Source organism: Bombina bombina, chromosome 1 (assembly GCF_027579735.1).
Source record: "Bombina bombina isolate aBomBom1 chromosome 1, aBomBom1.pri, whole genome shotgun sequence".
Classification (NCBI taxonomy): domain Eukaryota; kingdom Metazoa; phylum Chordata; class Amphibia; order Anura; family Bombinatoridae; genus Bombina; species Bombina bombina.
Window position 1 is genome coordinate 1,569,709,105 of NC_069499.1, and position 17,598 is coordinate 1,569,726,702.

General features: G+C 39.0%; 1 protein-coding gene across 1 annotated transcript in view; it reads right to left on the reverse strand.

Moving 5' to 3' along the window:
- RNF222 (ring finger protein 222) overlaps window positions 1-16,859 on the reverse strand; it is an 83,890-nt gene extending 67,031 nt beyond the window's left edge. The window contains exon 1 of the mRNA XM_053696829.1: window positions 16,787-16,859. The gene's annotated coding sequence lies outside the window, so the exon portion shown is untranslated. The remainder of the gene's footprint in view (window positions 1-16,786) is intronic.
- Between the last annotated feature and the right edge of the window lie 739 nt (window positions 16,860-17,598).

The window sequence follows — 17,598 nt, forward strand, 5'->3', positions numbered from 1 at the left end:
ACACTGGCACATGGGTATAGCCAGAGGAGGGCTGGTTATAGGATCAGTGGTATCTGCATCAGTGTAATAACACCCCGCACTATATAATGACACATTAGTGACACTGGCACATGGGTATAGCCAGAGGAGGGCTGGTTATAGGATCAGTGGTATCTGCATCAGTATAATAACACCCCGCACTATATAATGACACATTAGTGACACTGGCACATGGGTATAGCCAGAGGAGGGCTGGTTATAGGATCAGTGGTATCTGCATCAGTATAATAACACCCAGTGCTGTATAATGACACAGTAGTGACACTGGCACATGGGTATAGCCAGACAAGGGGTGGTTATAGGATCAGTGGTATCTGCATCAGTATAATAACACCCAGCACTATATAATGAAACAGTAGTGACACTGGCACATGGGTATAGCCAGAGGAGGGCTGGTTATAGAATCAGTGGTATCTGCATCAGTATAATAACACCCAGCACTATATAATGAGACAGTAGTGACACTGGCACATGCGTATAGCCAGACAAGGGGTGGTTATAGGATCAGTGGTATCTGCATCAGTATAATAACACCCAGCACTATATAATGAAACAGTAGTGACACTGGCACATGGGTATAGCCAGAGGAGGGCTGGTTATAGGATCAGTGGTATCTGCATCAGTGTAATAACACCCAGCACTATATAATGACACAGTAGTGACACTGGCACATGGGTATAGCCAGAGGAGGGCTGGTTATAGGATCAGTGGTATCTGCATCAGTATAATAACACCCAGCACCATATAATGACACAGTAGTGACACTGGCACATGGGTATAGCCAGAGGAGGGCTGTTTATAGGATCAGTGGTATCTGCATCAGTATAACACACCCAACACTATATAATGACACAGTAGTGACACAGGCACATGCGTATAGCCAGAGGAGGGCTGGTTATAGGGTCAGTGGTATCTGCATCAGTATAATAACACCCAGCACCATATAATGACACAGTAGTGACACTGGCACATGGGTATAGCCAGAGGAGGGCTGGTTATAGGATCAGTGGTATCTGCATCAGTATAATAACACCCAGCACCATATAATGACACAGTAGTGACACTGGCACATGGGTATAGCCAGAGGAGGGCTGGTTATAGGATCAGTGGTATCTGCATCAGTATAATAACACCCAGCACCATATAATGACACAGTAGTGACACTGGCACATGGGTATAGCCAGAGGAGGGCTGGTTATAGGATCAGTGGTATCTGCATCAGTGTAATAACACCCCGCACTATATAATGACACATTAGTGACACTGGCACATGGGTATAGCCAGAGGAGGGCTGGTTATAGGATCAGTGGTATCTGCATCAGTATAATAACACCCCGCACTATATAATGACACATTAGTGACACTGGCACATGGGTATAGCCAGAGGAGGGCTGGTTATAGGATCAGTGGTATCTGCATCAGTATAATAACACCCAGTGCTGTATAATGACACAGTAGTGACACTGGCACATGGGTATAGCCAGACAAGGGGTGGTTATAGGATCAGTGGTATCTGCATCAGTATAATAACACCCAGCACTATATAATGAAACAGTAGTGACACTGGCACATGGGTATAGCCAGAGGAGGGCTGGTTATAGAATCAGTGGTATCTGCATCAGTATAATAACACCCAGCACTATATAATGAGACAGTAGTGACACTGGCACATGCGTATAGCCAGACAAGGGGTGGTTATAGGATCAGTGGTATCTGCATCAGTATAATAACACCCAGCACTATATAATGAAACAGTAGTGACACTGGCACATGGGTATAGCCAGAGGAGGGCTGGTTATAGGATCAGTGGTATCTGCATCAGTGTAATAACACCCAGCACTATATAATGACACAGTAGTGACACTGGCACATGGGTATAGCCAGAGGAGGGCTGGTTATAGGATCAGTGGTATCTGCATCAGTATAATAACACCCAGCACCATATAATGACACAGTAGTGACACTGGCACATGGGTATAGCCAGAGGAGGGCTGTTTATAGGATCAGTGGTATCTGCATCAGTATAACACACCCAACACTATATAATGACACAGTAGTGACACAGGCACATGCGTATAGCCAGAGGAGGGCTGGTTATAGGGTCAGTGGTATCTGCATCAGTATAATAACACCCAGCACCATATAATGACACAGTAGTGACACTGGCACATGGGTATAGCCAGAGGAGGGCTGGTTATAGGGTCAGTGGTATCTGCATCAGTATAATAACACCCAGCACCATATAATGACACAGTAGTGACACTGGCACATGGGTATAGCCAGAGGAGGGCTGGTTATAGGATCAGTGGTATCTGCATCAGTATAACAACACCCAGCACTATATAATGAAACAGTAGTGACACTGGCACATGGGTATAGCCAGAGGAGGGCTGGTTATAGGGTCAGTGGTATCTGCATCAGTATAACAACACCCAGCACTATATAATGACACAGTAGTGACACTGGCACATGGGTATAGCCAGACAAGGGCTGGTTATAGGGTCAGTGCTATCTGCATTAGTATAATAACACCCAGCGCTATATAATGACACAGTAGTGACACTGGCACATGGGTATAGCCAGACAAGGGGTGTTTATAGAATCAGTGGTATCTGCATCAGTATAATAACACCCAGCACTATATAATGACACAGTAGTGACACTGGCACATGGGTATAGCCAGAGGAGGGCTGGTTATAGAATCAGTGGTATCTGCATCAGTATAATAACACCCCGCACTATATAATGACACATTAGTGACACTGGCACATGGGTATAACCAGAGGAGGGCTGGTTATAGGATCAGTGGTATCTGCATCAGTATAATAACACCCAGTGCTGTATAATGACACAGTAGTGACACTGGCACATGGGTATAGCCAGAGGAGGGCTGGTTATAGAATCAGTGGTATCTGCATCAGTATAATAACACCCAGTGCTATATAATGACACAGTAGTGACACTGGCACATGGGTATAGCCAGAGGAGGACTGGTTATAGAATCAGTGGTATCTGCATCAGTATAATAACACCCAGCACTATATAATGACACAGTAGTGACACTGGCACATGCGTATAGCTAGAGGAGGGCTTGTTATAGGGTCAGTGGTATCTGCATCAGTATAATAACACCCAGCGCTATATAATGACACAGTAGTGACACTGGCTCATGGGTATAGCCAGAGGAGGGCTGGTTATAGGGTCAGTGGTATCTGCATCAGTATAATAACACCCAGCGCTATATAATGACACAGTAGTGACACTGGCTCATGGGTATAGCCAGAGGAGGGCTGGTTATAGGATCAGTGGTATCTGCATCAGTATAATAACACCAAGCACTATAAAATAATGTTTTTAATTTAAAATGTACCTTGGTGTCCTTCACTAAGGTCTGTACTTTGGAAAATGTCCACCACAGCCTTTGTCTGTGCCTATCCCTGATTAAAAGCATGCCCAACATTAAAAGCCCAGGACCAGATGGTCTAAGCATAAAGTACTACAAGACATAAATACACAATATGCTGGCACCCCTATCATCATTATTTAATTAATTGCTACAAGAGAGAGGATTCACAGACCAAATGCTGGCATATCACAGTGCTCCCCAAACAGGGAAAAAGCCCAGACAAACCAGAAAACTTCCGCCCCATCTCCCTTTTAAACTCTGATATCAAAATATATGGGAATCCAGGAGAGGCGCACCACAGGCAGCAGCACCGAGACTTTTGGTAATGTAAAACAAAAACACTTTTATTATAGGCAAAAATTAAAAGCACAGACAGGGCTCAAAGGCCATATAAGCACACAAAGTAAAATCATCTGTAGTGTAACAGGCAACAATGCAGACGCGTTTCGTGAGCATGCTCACTTGATCACTGCATAGAGAGTAACCTGCACATACCTCCATATATACCTTGAGATTTAAAGGAACAGTATACATACTATAAACAACACGATGAAACTTGACTAAAACAAGCTGATATATTACTTAAATTTGTATTATGTTACATACAAGGGTTTGGGTGTATACCACCATTTTTCCACACAATCTTTATTCATATACCAAATTAGAGAAATATATAGATATAGTCAAATATTTAAAGGAAATTTTAATTTTAATTCATATAGCTCTGTATTGCGATATTATATGATTCTCTCACATGAAATATAAGTGTTTAAGTTTAACCTCCTGTAGTCTAACATGTTTCACTGTATATATTAGACGATGTCCTAGAGTATTCCATAATAATTAAAAGAGGAAATATAATGGGAAAAACCTATTGTAAACATTAAAGAAACTTAGAAAGATAGAGTCATTAGCCTTATCCATAGAAATATGTGAACTACTTAATATTCATGTAAAGAAGTGTGTGAACGAAGAGTTCAGAAGAATTGTATATTTAAGTGAAGAGATCTAAGTCCCTTCTCATATTTAGTCCCTGAGGACTACTGGATTTCAAAGAGAAAATCCAGAACACCTCTCCCTTATTAAGTTTATCCTCTCTGTTTACTCCACGTCTCCACAGGGGAACATAATCTATCCCTTGTAGGGACAGACTAGACATGTCTGAATTATGAAAGTTTTTGAAATGCCTAGAAACGGGAGTATCTGTTTTTTCAGCAACTATTGAATGCAGATGTTCTAAAAACCTATCTTTTATGGGGCGCTTGGTTTTACCTACATATTGAATTTTACATAAGGCAAGTGAGTAAATATACTACATGAGTAGTATTGCAGTTAATGTAAAAATTAATATTGTTTGCCTTTTGAGAAATATTAGATGTTAAGGTATCTCCTTCGGATACATGTTCGCATGTTTTGCAGCCATTTCTCCTGCATTTGAAAAAACCCTTTCTTCCTTTAAGCCAATTTCTTTTATTGTTAGTCTTATTGGGTAAATCAGATGGCGATAAGTGATTGGCCACGGTTTTACCTTTCTTTGCTGCACTATTTCTATCACAATGGGATCAGTATATAGAATAGGGATAGTTTCTTTGACTATACTACATATTTTGTGGTAGTCTATACTGTATGTGGTGATAAATTTAGGGGTCGGTTTGTGAGTTTGTATCTCTCTTTTTTATATTTAAGTAAGTCTTCTCTGGGAATGTCCTTAATGCTGTCTTTAGCCCTATTCAAAATGTTGTCATTATAGCCTCTTTGTTTTAATCTGGCTGTGATCAATTCAGAGTTTTTTGTGTACATTATCTCTGTGGTACAGTTTCTTTTGGCCCTGATAAATTCTCCCTTTGGGATGCCTCTTAGAACATGTTTGGGGTGACATGAATCAAACTGAAGTATAGTATTGCCCGAAGTGGGCTTTCTATAGAGTGCAGTTTCTATTGTACCATCTTTTGTTGTAATTGTTAGCTGTAATTGTTAAGTCAAGAAAGTTAATGGATTTTGGGTCATGTTCCCCTGTAAATTTGATGCCACATGTATTGTTGTTTAAGTACTCACAGGTTTTTAGAACATCTGTGTTCAATAGATGATGAAAAAGCAGATACTCCCGTTTCTAGGCATTTCAAAAACTTTCATAATTCAGACATGTCTAGTCTGTCCCTACAAGGGATAGATTATGTTCCCCTGTGGAGACGTGGAGTAAACAGAGAGGATAAACTTAATAAGGGAGAGGTGTTCTGGATTTTCTCTTTGAAAACCAGTAGTCCTCAGGGACTAAATATGAGAAGGGACTTAGATCTCTTCACTTAAATATACAATTCTTCTGAACTCTTCGTTCACACACTTCTTTACATGAATATTAAGTAGTTCACATATTTCTATGGATAAGGCTAATGACTTTATCTTTCTAAGTTTCTTTAATGTTTACAATAGGTTTTTTCCCATTATATTTCCTCTTTTAATTATTATAGAATACTAGAGGACATCGTCTAATATATACAGTGAAACATGTTAGACTACAGGAGGTTAAACTTAAACACTTATATTTCATGTGAGAGAATCATATAATATCGCAATACAGAGCTATATGAATTAAAATTAAAATTTCCTTTAAATATTTGACTATATCTATATATTTCTCTAATATGGTATATGAATAAAGATTGCGTGGAAAAAATGGTGGTATACACCCAAACCCTTGTATGTAACATAATAGAAATTTAATTAATATATCAGCTTGTTTTAGTCAAGTTTCATTGTGTTGTTTATAGTATGTATACTGTTCCTTTAAATCTCCAGGTATATATGGAGGTATGTGCAGGTTACTCTCTATGCAGTGATCAAGTGAGCATGCTCACGAAACGCGTCTGCGTTGCTGCCTGTTACACTACAGATGATTTTACTTTGTGTGCTTATATGCCTTTGAGCCCTGTCTGTGCTTTTAATTTTTGCCTATAATAAAAGTGTTTTTGTTTTACATTACGAAAAGTCTCGGTGCTGCTGCCTGTGGTGCGCCTCTCCTGGATTCATATATGACTTTTTGGGCTTAGTGAGCAGACTAGCATTGGCTGCATAACTGAACAGCTGTTCCGGTTCTCGTACACACCCACTCTCCTTTGAGCCGCGGCGGGAGATCAGAGACTTCGTCCTACCCTTACTCAGCGGTTGCTGCATAGAGCACTCCTAAGTAACAGTCTTTTCTGTGTATACTATCAACATATATGCCAAGATTATAGCCACCAGAATTAACAGATTTCTCCCCAAACTAATTCACTAACACGCTGAAAGTGCTACAATTAATTTCACAGGCTCAACAACATCACATACCCCTGGTTCTTCTGTCTACGGACGCCGAAAAAGCGTTCGACAGAGTCCATTGGCAATTTTTAAAAACGGTCCTGCAGAAGATGAAATTTAGTGAAACCTTCATTGATCAAATGTTTACACTATACCAAAATCCTACAGCCCGGGTAAAGGTAAACAGTCTCTTATCAGACAGTTTATCTATAAGGAACGGCACGAGGCAGGGCTGCCCTCTCTCACCAATTCTCTTTGCCATTTCAATAGAAGCCCTAGCTCAGAAAATTCGTGCAGACACACAAATATCAGGGATACACTCTACAACCTGCTAACATAAATTGGCATTATATGCAGACAACATTTTGCTCACTTTAAATCAATATCAACACATCCCTAACTAGAACATTGACTATTTTCAGAGACTAAGGACAGCTTTCAAATTTCCATCTTAACCTTACTAAGTCTGAACTACTGAATATTACACACAACCCTGAAGCCCTACTTGGGATACTCCTGAACTGCCCACTCAGAACACAACAATCCAAAATGAAATACTTGGGAATTTACCTCTCACCAGACTCGCAAATTATGTTCCAAGCTAACTATAAAGCACTTGAAAACACGTTAGTTGCAGACCTATGTAGCTGGAGAAACAAATTGATCTCCTGAGTGGGCCGGATTAACGTGATCAAAATTAAAGTATTACCCAGATTACTTTACTTACTTCAAACCACGCCAATCCCAATACTGACAAACTATTTACACAAAATATAGACTATAATAGAATAATACATCTGGGGAGACGTCAGACCTAGAGTAGCCAAGAAAACACTTTATCTCCCAAGAGACAGAGGGGGTCTTGGAGTCCCCAATATAAATATATATAAGCAAGCAATCACCCTACACAGACTCCTAGACTGCTGTTCCAATGACCCTAACAAAGAGTGGGTACAGTTGGATTGTGACATCCTGGACATGAGAAATGCTGGCCTGACTGCTTGGCTTTCAGTGAAAGATAGACCAATAGCAACAACAACTTATCCACTATTTCTAGACTTTTACACTAGCTGGGACAAGATCCTACATACTTCTACCAATATATCCTCAACATTTTCCCCATTGAAGCCTACACACCAAACTCCTGCAGTGCCATGGAGCTACAAAGAGAAGACACCAGGCCATAAAACATCCTTAAAGGGACAGTCAACACCAGAATTTTTGTTGTTTTAAAAGATAGATAATCCCTTTATTACCCATTCCCCAGTTTTGCATAACCAACACAGTTATAATAATATACTTTTTACCTCTGTGATTAACTTGTATCTAAGCATCTTCTGACAGCCCCCTGATCACATGACATTTTATTTATTATCTATTGACTTTCATTTTAGCCAATTAGTGCAGTGTCTGCCACAATCCACGGGCGTGAAACTAGCTCTCCCCTGCTGTGAAAAGCAAATACAAAAACATGTGATTAGAGGCGGCCTTCAATGGCTTAGAAATTATCATATGAGCCTTCCTAGCTCTAGCTTTCAACTAAGAATGCCAAAAGAACAAAGCAAAATTGGTGATAAAAGTAAATTGGAAAGTTGTTTAAAATTACATGCCCTATTTGAAACATGAAAGTTTTTTTTGGACTTGACTGTCCCTTTAAGGGAAAGGACTCTTTCGGCACTAATAGAGGGGAACAAGCTTAAATCTCTCAAAGTGATTAAAGAAAACATACCTGACATAAACATAAGTTGGCTCTCGCTCTCTCAACTCAATCACTTTCTAATGACACACAGGCATAAACACAACTTCACAAGACAAGTGACTCCCTTTGAAAACATATGCTTGCGAGATGCTCCCACAGCACACGCAATATCCTTACTATATAAACTCTTACTGGTAGAAGACACGCACATACTTCCCTCTTATACCAGAGCTTGGGAGAGGGAACTACAACTAGACATGAACTTCCTAGAATGGCAGTTAGCTTTTCAAATCACAAAAAAAGCTTCAATTTCTGCTAGAGTGCACAAGTCTTGCTACAAATTCCTATCCAGGTGGTACCTCACCCCTAGAAGGTTACAGCGCATATATAAATCAGCTTCGGGGAAGTGCTCGAGAGATTGCGGAGGGGACGGAACACCCACACACATCTGGTGGGACTGACCTAGATTGGATGCATACTGGGTGCAGGTCCTTGACCACATAGAGAACGCAATAGAAAAACCACTACAGAGTAGCCCCAAAACACTACTATACTTATCCTTACCCAAACTCGAGCACAAATCGAATAGAGCCTTGCTACTGGTCATGTTAAATAGTGTCAAGATAATCCCGAAGAATTTCAAGTTACGAAACGCCCCAATGGTAGATGAGTGGAAACAGCAGGTAGACACTCTGATCCACTTAGAGAACAGGCTAACAATAGTATTGAGCCAGTTGTTCGTTCCTGTGAGTGTGCTTCTCTCTGTGTGTATTTAGTCTCCCTATGGGAAAAAGGGGAAACCAGATGTGGACTCCTTGCTCAGTGTGCTTAGAGGAATATGGCTACACCTCACTGACGAGGCCCAATGAAGGCAGAATCGTTCGTCTGGGGTTGCTGTGTTCCTTGTTCAGAGAGGAATTGCCTGGTATTTCGGCGCTGGACTGACTGTAATAGGCGGGATCAGACTGATATACTACAGGAAAGTTCTTCTCTGTGAAAAGCATTACTGGGTTGAAAGAAGCTGCACCCAGGTGGTAAATTGCCATAGAACAGGCTAACAATAGTATTGAGCCAGTTGTTCGTTCCTGTGAGTGTGCTTCTCTCTGTATGTATTTAGTCCCACTTAGAGAGGTATCACCATATTCAGCACAGGACAATAGATATACAAGAACTTATGCTAGAGCAATGGACCAACTGTAGCAGCCGCCAAGAGTAGAAGGCACAAGGACTGCTAAATAATTGCAAAAATAATCAGAGAGATCTTGACTTACCCCACCGTACCTACCACACCGCCCACTATACAAACTGGACAATATTACTTATCCACACAACATGATATAAGTGTAGGCTACAGTATCTAACTAGAAATCCCGTAACTAGCAACGTAGTGACCAAGAAATAGGGATAACAAACCAGAACACACATCAGGCTGAGAGGCCCACGCTATCCTGAGATGTTTTAATAAACATTTCTAAAACTCTGTTTTTTCCTCCTTTCCTTATATCTTTATTTAAGTTATGTTCATAATGTTAGATGGGCTGGAATGCCCACCTGGACATTGATCTTTGACTCTAACTCAGAACAGTCATTCATGGACGCTCTACAGTTATCAATTACATACTGTGTAAGGCACTGGTTAACAGCGTCACATATACCTGTACTATTTGTTTGATCGTTAAAGGGACAGTATAGTCTTAGACATTCATGATTCAGACAGAACATACAATTTTAAACAACTTTCCAATTTACTTCTATTTAATTTGCTTTATTCTCTTGTTATCCTTTGCTGAAAGGTTTATCTAGGTAAGCTCAGGAGCAGCAAATAACCTAGGTTCTAGCTGTTGATTGGTGGCATATATACACCGATTGTTATTGGCTCATGCATGTGTTCAGTTTGAAACCAGTAGAGCATTACTGCTCGTTCAACAAATGATACCAAGAGAATGAAGCAAATTTGATAATAGAAGTAAAGTTGAAAGTTGTTTAAAATTGTATGTTCTACCTAAATCATGAAAGAAAATTTTAGGGTTTCTTGTCCCTTTAAAAAAGCTCTTTTGAAACCTAATAAAAAATAAAAAGGTACAGTTACACTCATAATAACACTGTAATAAAAATGATTAAGACAAAATATTGCAATAAAAAGTTATAATGGCTCAAATATATGAAGTCGAGATTTTTTTTTAATGGATATTCCTATGTTAATCTGTATATATATGCATTTATGAATAAATAGAACATATTCTACTATGTGAAGAATATTGGAATGTGCTTTCTATGGGAGAATATGTTATGTGGTTGCAATATTATAACTTCTTTGCACGCTTCGGTTAGCACTTGTGCAAAAAAGTTTTAATTTCAACTTGTAATACGTCAGATAGCGCTGTTATGCACGAGCGGGAATGATAAATATCGTTCCACTCGTAATCTAGCCCAGAGTGTGCAACTTTGGCCTACAGACAGATAATGATGTCTCTATTAGACACAGCCATTGAAAATAATTTTATGGATAAAGAACTAGTGGATTATTTACTAATTGAAGACCCTAAAATACCTTATTTCAGAATTACACCCAAGATTCATAAGACTACCATAAATCCACCAGGGAGACCAATAGTGGCTAGTAATGGTTCACTATGTGAAAGATTAAGTGAGTGGCTTGACCATATACTTCAACCAGTAGTTCTTGCACTTCCAGGTTATATCAGAGACAGTTCCCACTTGATACAACAACTCAGTGATATAACCTGGAAAGAACAATATTGCTGGCTTACAATAGACGTCATGGCCTTGTATTCTAATATACCCCACAATTTGGGTTTAGAATCCTTGTCCAATATGCTATATAGATACACAGATTATGACAGTAATTTCATTAAATTTATTGTTACAATTGCAGAAATCCTACTATCCCATAATTATTTTGTCTACAGGGGTGAATACTATTTACAAAAAAGCGGGACAGCCATGGGGGCAAAATTTGCCCCTGCATTTGCAAATATCTATATGGGCTGGCTCGAATTCTGCTTAATTTTCTCTGACCAGTGCCCCTTTGCTGATAACATAATTATGTATGGTAGATTCATTGACGATCTTATAATAATATGGAATAATGAAGGGAGTAATACCATGGACAATTTCATGACATATATTAATTCCAACAAATTTAATTTAAAATTTACCAGTCTAAGCAATAATACAGAAATAGATTATTTAGACATTTATCTTAATATTGACACTGAAAATCAAATAATGACCTCAATATATAGGAAACCTTTAGCAAAAAATACAATATTACATGCAAACTCTTGTCATATACCACATGTTAAGAAAGGAATACCTAAGGGTCAATATTTGAGGATACGTAGAAACTGTTCCAATATGGCTATGTATCTTAAACAGGCTGCTGATTTGTTAGAAAGATTAACATCTAGAGGTTATAATAGAAATAGCCTTTTACAGACACAACTTCAAGTCTCAAAAATTTAAAGGAGTACACTCTTCCAACACAGAAAGAATTCTAGAACCAGAATACAAGATGATAATATAGTATTTATTACCAGATTCAGCGCACAATATAATCAGATATGTGACATCATATCTAGGAATTTGCCTATATTACATGCTGATGACAATCTCAGATCTATTACCGATAGGAAAAAATTGAAATTTGTAGCAAGAAGGGCCCAAAGTATTGGTGATATCACTAAAAGCGATATGTCGGATAAAGAAAAACAGGACGTTAAATCCAATTGGCTTAATCCAACTGATGGCTTCTATAAATGTGGCCATGTTCCCTGTAAAAGCTGTAATTTTACCCAAAAAGAGAAGTCTTTTTACTCAACTAATACAGGCAAAAAATATGACATAAGAAATAGGATAGATTGTACTACACAATTTGTCATATACCTAATCACTTGCCAATGTTGTCAGTAACAATACATTGGGATTACAACTAGAACTCTGAAAGAGAGAATTAGACAACATTTATTATCCTTAGATGAAAAAGAAGCTAAAACACCTGTTGCTAAACATTTTAGAGTACATGGTAAAGGAACAAAATATTTCACATTCATTGGTATAGATAGTATACAAAAAACAGCTAGAGGAGGTAACAGAACAGACTTGTTACTAAAGAGAGAAGTCTTTTGGATAATTGAATTAAATACGAGAGCCCCGTATGGGATAAATAAGAGACTTGACGTGGACGCATTTATTCACTGATAAACTGTTCTTAGTCATGGATTGGTATTTACTATATATACTTTCTAATAATATACTGATAGTCTGAGAAAATATAGGCTTAATCTAAAATTGATAAGGATTGGTACTGATAGTCTGAGAAAATATAGGCTTAATCGAAAATTGATAAGGATTGGTATTTACCGTATGCACTTAGTGAATATGTTATTGGGATATCTATCTAAATATATAATAAAATTGGTTAACCTTTACCATTCGCCATCTTTTGGATTGACATACATGGCAATTCTTCTTATCAAATCCTAAATAATAATGATTGGTATTCCCTATATTTACTTATTTATTATATTATTGGGAAATTTAACATTTCAGACATTAGGATTGGATAATATGTAATGCATAAATATATAGATTATGAAAAGTTCTAACATAAGTTAACCCCTTATCTCTCTGTTTTGCTAAACCACACCAAGAAATTATAATTACATAAGAGTGTTTTTTAGCATTGATTCTATCTTCCTCCCTTATTCATCTAGCCTAAGTGCTAGATAGAGTTGAGTTTAGCTATAAGTATTTCATATTAAAATTAAATAGTTTTACACCTTAATTAAGATTCAATATTCTATTATGTATAATTTATATTGTATTTTTAATATGTTTATATTTATTGCATTTATTTCTGTATTTTTAATTATCTTGAATTCACTGTTATATCCAGTTATTTCGTTTATATTGTTTTACATACATAAAGGTATTTTTGATTTTTATTATTATTAATTATTATTTCTTATTATTTTCTTTTGTATGATTACTTTGTATTTAATACATATATATTTACCATTATTTTATATGTGAACAATCAATTAATGTGTAATGACATCCCCTGTATATTGATTTAATATATGCTCTTTTGCACTAAGGGGGTGTATAACATTTAGACAAATTTCATTGGTGTAACTCAGCTTTAAAAGGTGTTCACCTGTGGTGGATAATCACCTCTGATGAAGCGCAGGTACGCCTGCGCGAAACATGTCAGGTGTTCTGATGTCTGACTTTGTCCTTACTTGTGGATGAATAAACCTACTTGATTTCTACAGCACTTTGATTGTCCGTGCAGTGTTTGCTTTACCAATATTACTATATATATATATATATATATATATATATATATATATATATATAAATAGAACATATTCTACTATGTGAAGAATATTGGAATGTGCTTTCTATGGGAGAATATGTTATGTGGTTGCAATCTTATAACTTCAGCTCTTTGCACGCTTCGGTTAGCGCTTGTGCAAAAAAGTTTTAATTTTAACTTGTAATACGTCAGATAGCGCTGTTATGCACGAGCGGGAATGATAAATATCGCTCCACTCGTAATCTAGCCCAGAGTGTGCAATATCTATAGATCTCTAAAATATACATGATTTGTCCCCAAAGACTTTCATGTGACCCCTGTATAAGACATGATTTGTCCCCATAGACTGTCATGTGACCCCTTTAAATTACATGATTTGTCCCCATAGACTGTCAAGTGACCCTTCTACAATATATGATTTGTCCCCATAGACTCTTATGTGACCCCTTTAAATGACATGATTTGTCCCCATAGACTGTCAAGTGACCCTTCTACAATATATGATTTGTCCCCATAGACTCTTATGTGACCCCTCTACATGACATGATTTGTCCCCATAGACTTTCATGTGACCCATTTACATAAAATAATATCTCCCCATACACTATCATATAACCCCTCTACATAAGATTATTTGTCCACATAGACTGTCATGTGACCCTCTACATAACATGAATTGTCCCCATAGACTGTCATGTGACCCCTCTACATGACATGATTTGTCCCCATAGACTGTCATATGACCCCTCTACATGATATGATCTGTCCCCATAGACTTTTTGGTGACCCCTCAACATGACATGATTTGTCCGCATAGACTTTCTTGTGACCCCTCTACATGACATGATTTATCCCCATAGACTGTCATATGACCCCTCTACATGACATTATTTGTCCCCATAGACTGTCATGTGACCCTTCTACATAACATGATTTGTCCCCATAGACTTTCATGTGATCCCTCTACATAACATGATTTGTCCCCATAGACTTTCATGTGAGCCCTCTACATGACATGATTTGTCCCCATAGAATATTATGTGACCCCTCTACATAACATGATTTGTCCCCATAGACTTTCATGTGAGCCCTCTACATAACATAATTTGTCCCCATAGACTGTCATGTGGCCTTCTACATGACATGATTTGTCCCCATAGACTTTCATGTAACCCCTCTATATGACATGATTTGTCCCCATAGACTCTCATGTGACCCCTCTACATAACATGATTTGTCCCCATAGACTTTCATGTGATCCCTCTACATAACATGATTTGTCCCCATAGACTTTCATGTGAGCCCTCTACATGACATGATTTGTCCCCATACACTGTCATGTGACCCCTCTACATGACATGATTTGTCCCCATAGACTTTCATGTGACCCCTCTATATAACATTATTTGTCCCCATAGACTTTCATGTGATGCCTGTACATAACATGATTTGTCCCCATAGACTTTTATGTGAGCCCTCTACATGACATGATTTGTCCCCATAGACTGTCATGTGACCTTCTTCATGACATGATTTGTCCCCATAGACTTTGATGTGAGCCCTCTACATGACATGATTTGTCCCCATAGACTTTCATGTGACCCCTCTATATAACATGATTTGTACCCATAGACTGTCATGTGACCACTCTACATAACATGATTTGTCCACATAGACTTTCATGTGACCCCTCTACATGACATGATAGGTAGATGTGAGGGGGACAGGTGAGTGTGATGTGAGGGTACAGGTAGATGTGTTGTGAGGGGACAAGTGAGTGTGATGTGATAGGACAGGTGAGTGTTATAGGACAGGTAGATGTAATGTGAGGGGACAGGTGAGTGTGATGTGAGAGGACAGGTTAGCGTAATGTGAGAGGACTGGTGAGTGTAAAGTGAGAGGACAGGTGAGTGTAAAGTGAAAGGACGGGTGATTGTAAAGTGAGAGGACAGGTGAGTGTGATGTGAGAGGACAGGTGAGTGTGATGTGAAAGGACAGGTGAGTGTAATGTGAGAAGACAGGTGAGTATATTGTGAGAGGACAGTTGAGTGTGATGTGAGAGGACAGGTGAGTGTGATGTGAGAGGACAGATGAGTGTGATGTGAGAGAGCAGGTGAGTGTGATGTGAGGGGACAGTTGAGTGTGATGTGAGGGGACAGGTGAGTGTGATGTGAGAGGATAGGTGAATGTGATGTGAGGGGACAGGTGAATGTGATGTGAGAGGACAGGTGAGTGTGATGTGATGGGACAGGTGAGTGTGATGTGAGGGGACAGGTGAGTGTGATGTGAGAGGACAGGTGAGTGTGATGTGATGGGGCAGGTGAGTGTGATGTGAGGGGACAGGTGAGTGTGATGTGAGGGGATAGGTGAATGTGATGTGAGAGGACAGGTGAGTGTGATGTGATGGGACAGGTGAGTGTGATGTGAGGGGACAGGTGAGTGTGATGTGAGAGGACAGGTGAGTGTGATGTGATGGGGCAGGTGAGTGTGATGTGAGGGGACAGGTGAGTGTGATGTGAGGGGATAGGTGAATGTGATGTGAGAGGACAGGTGAGTGTGATGTGATGGGACAGGTGAGTGTGATGTGAGGGGACAGGTGAGTGTGATGTGAGAGGACAGGTGAGTGTGATGTGATGGGGCAGGTGAGTGTGATGTGAGGGGACAGGTGAGTGTGATGTGAGGGGACAGGTGAATGTGATGTGAGAGGACAGGTGAGTGTGATGTGAGAGGACAGGTGAGTGTGATGTGATGGGGCAGGTGAGTGTGATGTGAGGGGACAGGTGAGTGTGATGTGAGGGGATAGGTGAATGTGATGTGCGAGGACAGGTGAGTGTGATGTGATGGGACAGGTGAGTGTGATGTGATGGGACAGGTGAATGTGATGTGAGAGGACAGGTGAGTGTGATGTGATGGGACAGGTGAGTGTGATGTGAGGGGACAGGTGAGTGTTATGTGAGGGGAGAGTTTGTGTGATCACAGAGGCAGCAGCAGAGTAATGTGATCTTACCTTGCAGGAGCTTATTTTCATATCTTTGCTGCAGTAGATAAAGGTGCTGTATTTAGCTGCATATAAAGGCTTGTCCTTTTCACTTTTATGCTGTTCCCAGGGGCCCCACCCATACAGTGATACTGGGGGTGTATTCAGCAGCTCATGTTAGGCAAACCCATGCATCTCACTCACCACACCTTCATGAGCAACACAGTAAAGGAATATTGATAGCTTGTTTTTATTTCTTGCAGGGAAAGAGGGTTTACAAATGGTTCACATACAGTATATATGAAATAGAAATATATATATATTGTCTCTGTGTTTATTTGCAGTTGGTATTATAACCATTACAGCTGTGGGATTGCTTGTACCAGGCAATAAGCATTAATACAGCAGTATCACTCATTCGTTGTTGGTTTTGCTGCAGGATTAAACATCTTTCACATAAACCTTTTTATATTTTAGCTGTTTAAAGGGAAAATAAACATTTGTAGATTTAAAAAAAAATAATATTTGCAATATACTTTTATTATTTCTTTTCACTGGCCCCAGAGGAGATGATAAACAACTGCAAAACAATGACAATGTTTAGCCTCATCTACTTCAGTAACGAGTCCAGATTGGCACTTGTTTTAGGGGGAATATGACCAGAGAAAAACAAGTGCAGCAAACAAGTTTTTATGTATATAAAAAAATCACACACATAATATGTAAGTTTATTGTGTAATCTGTTCCTATAATTAATGCACATTCACACAATAGATTTTGGTTGCTGCTTCATGTAACTCAGATTTGTGCTACATTAGCTTCTTCATAAGACCATGCATGAA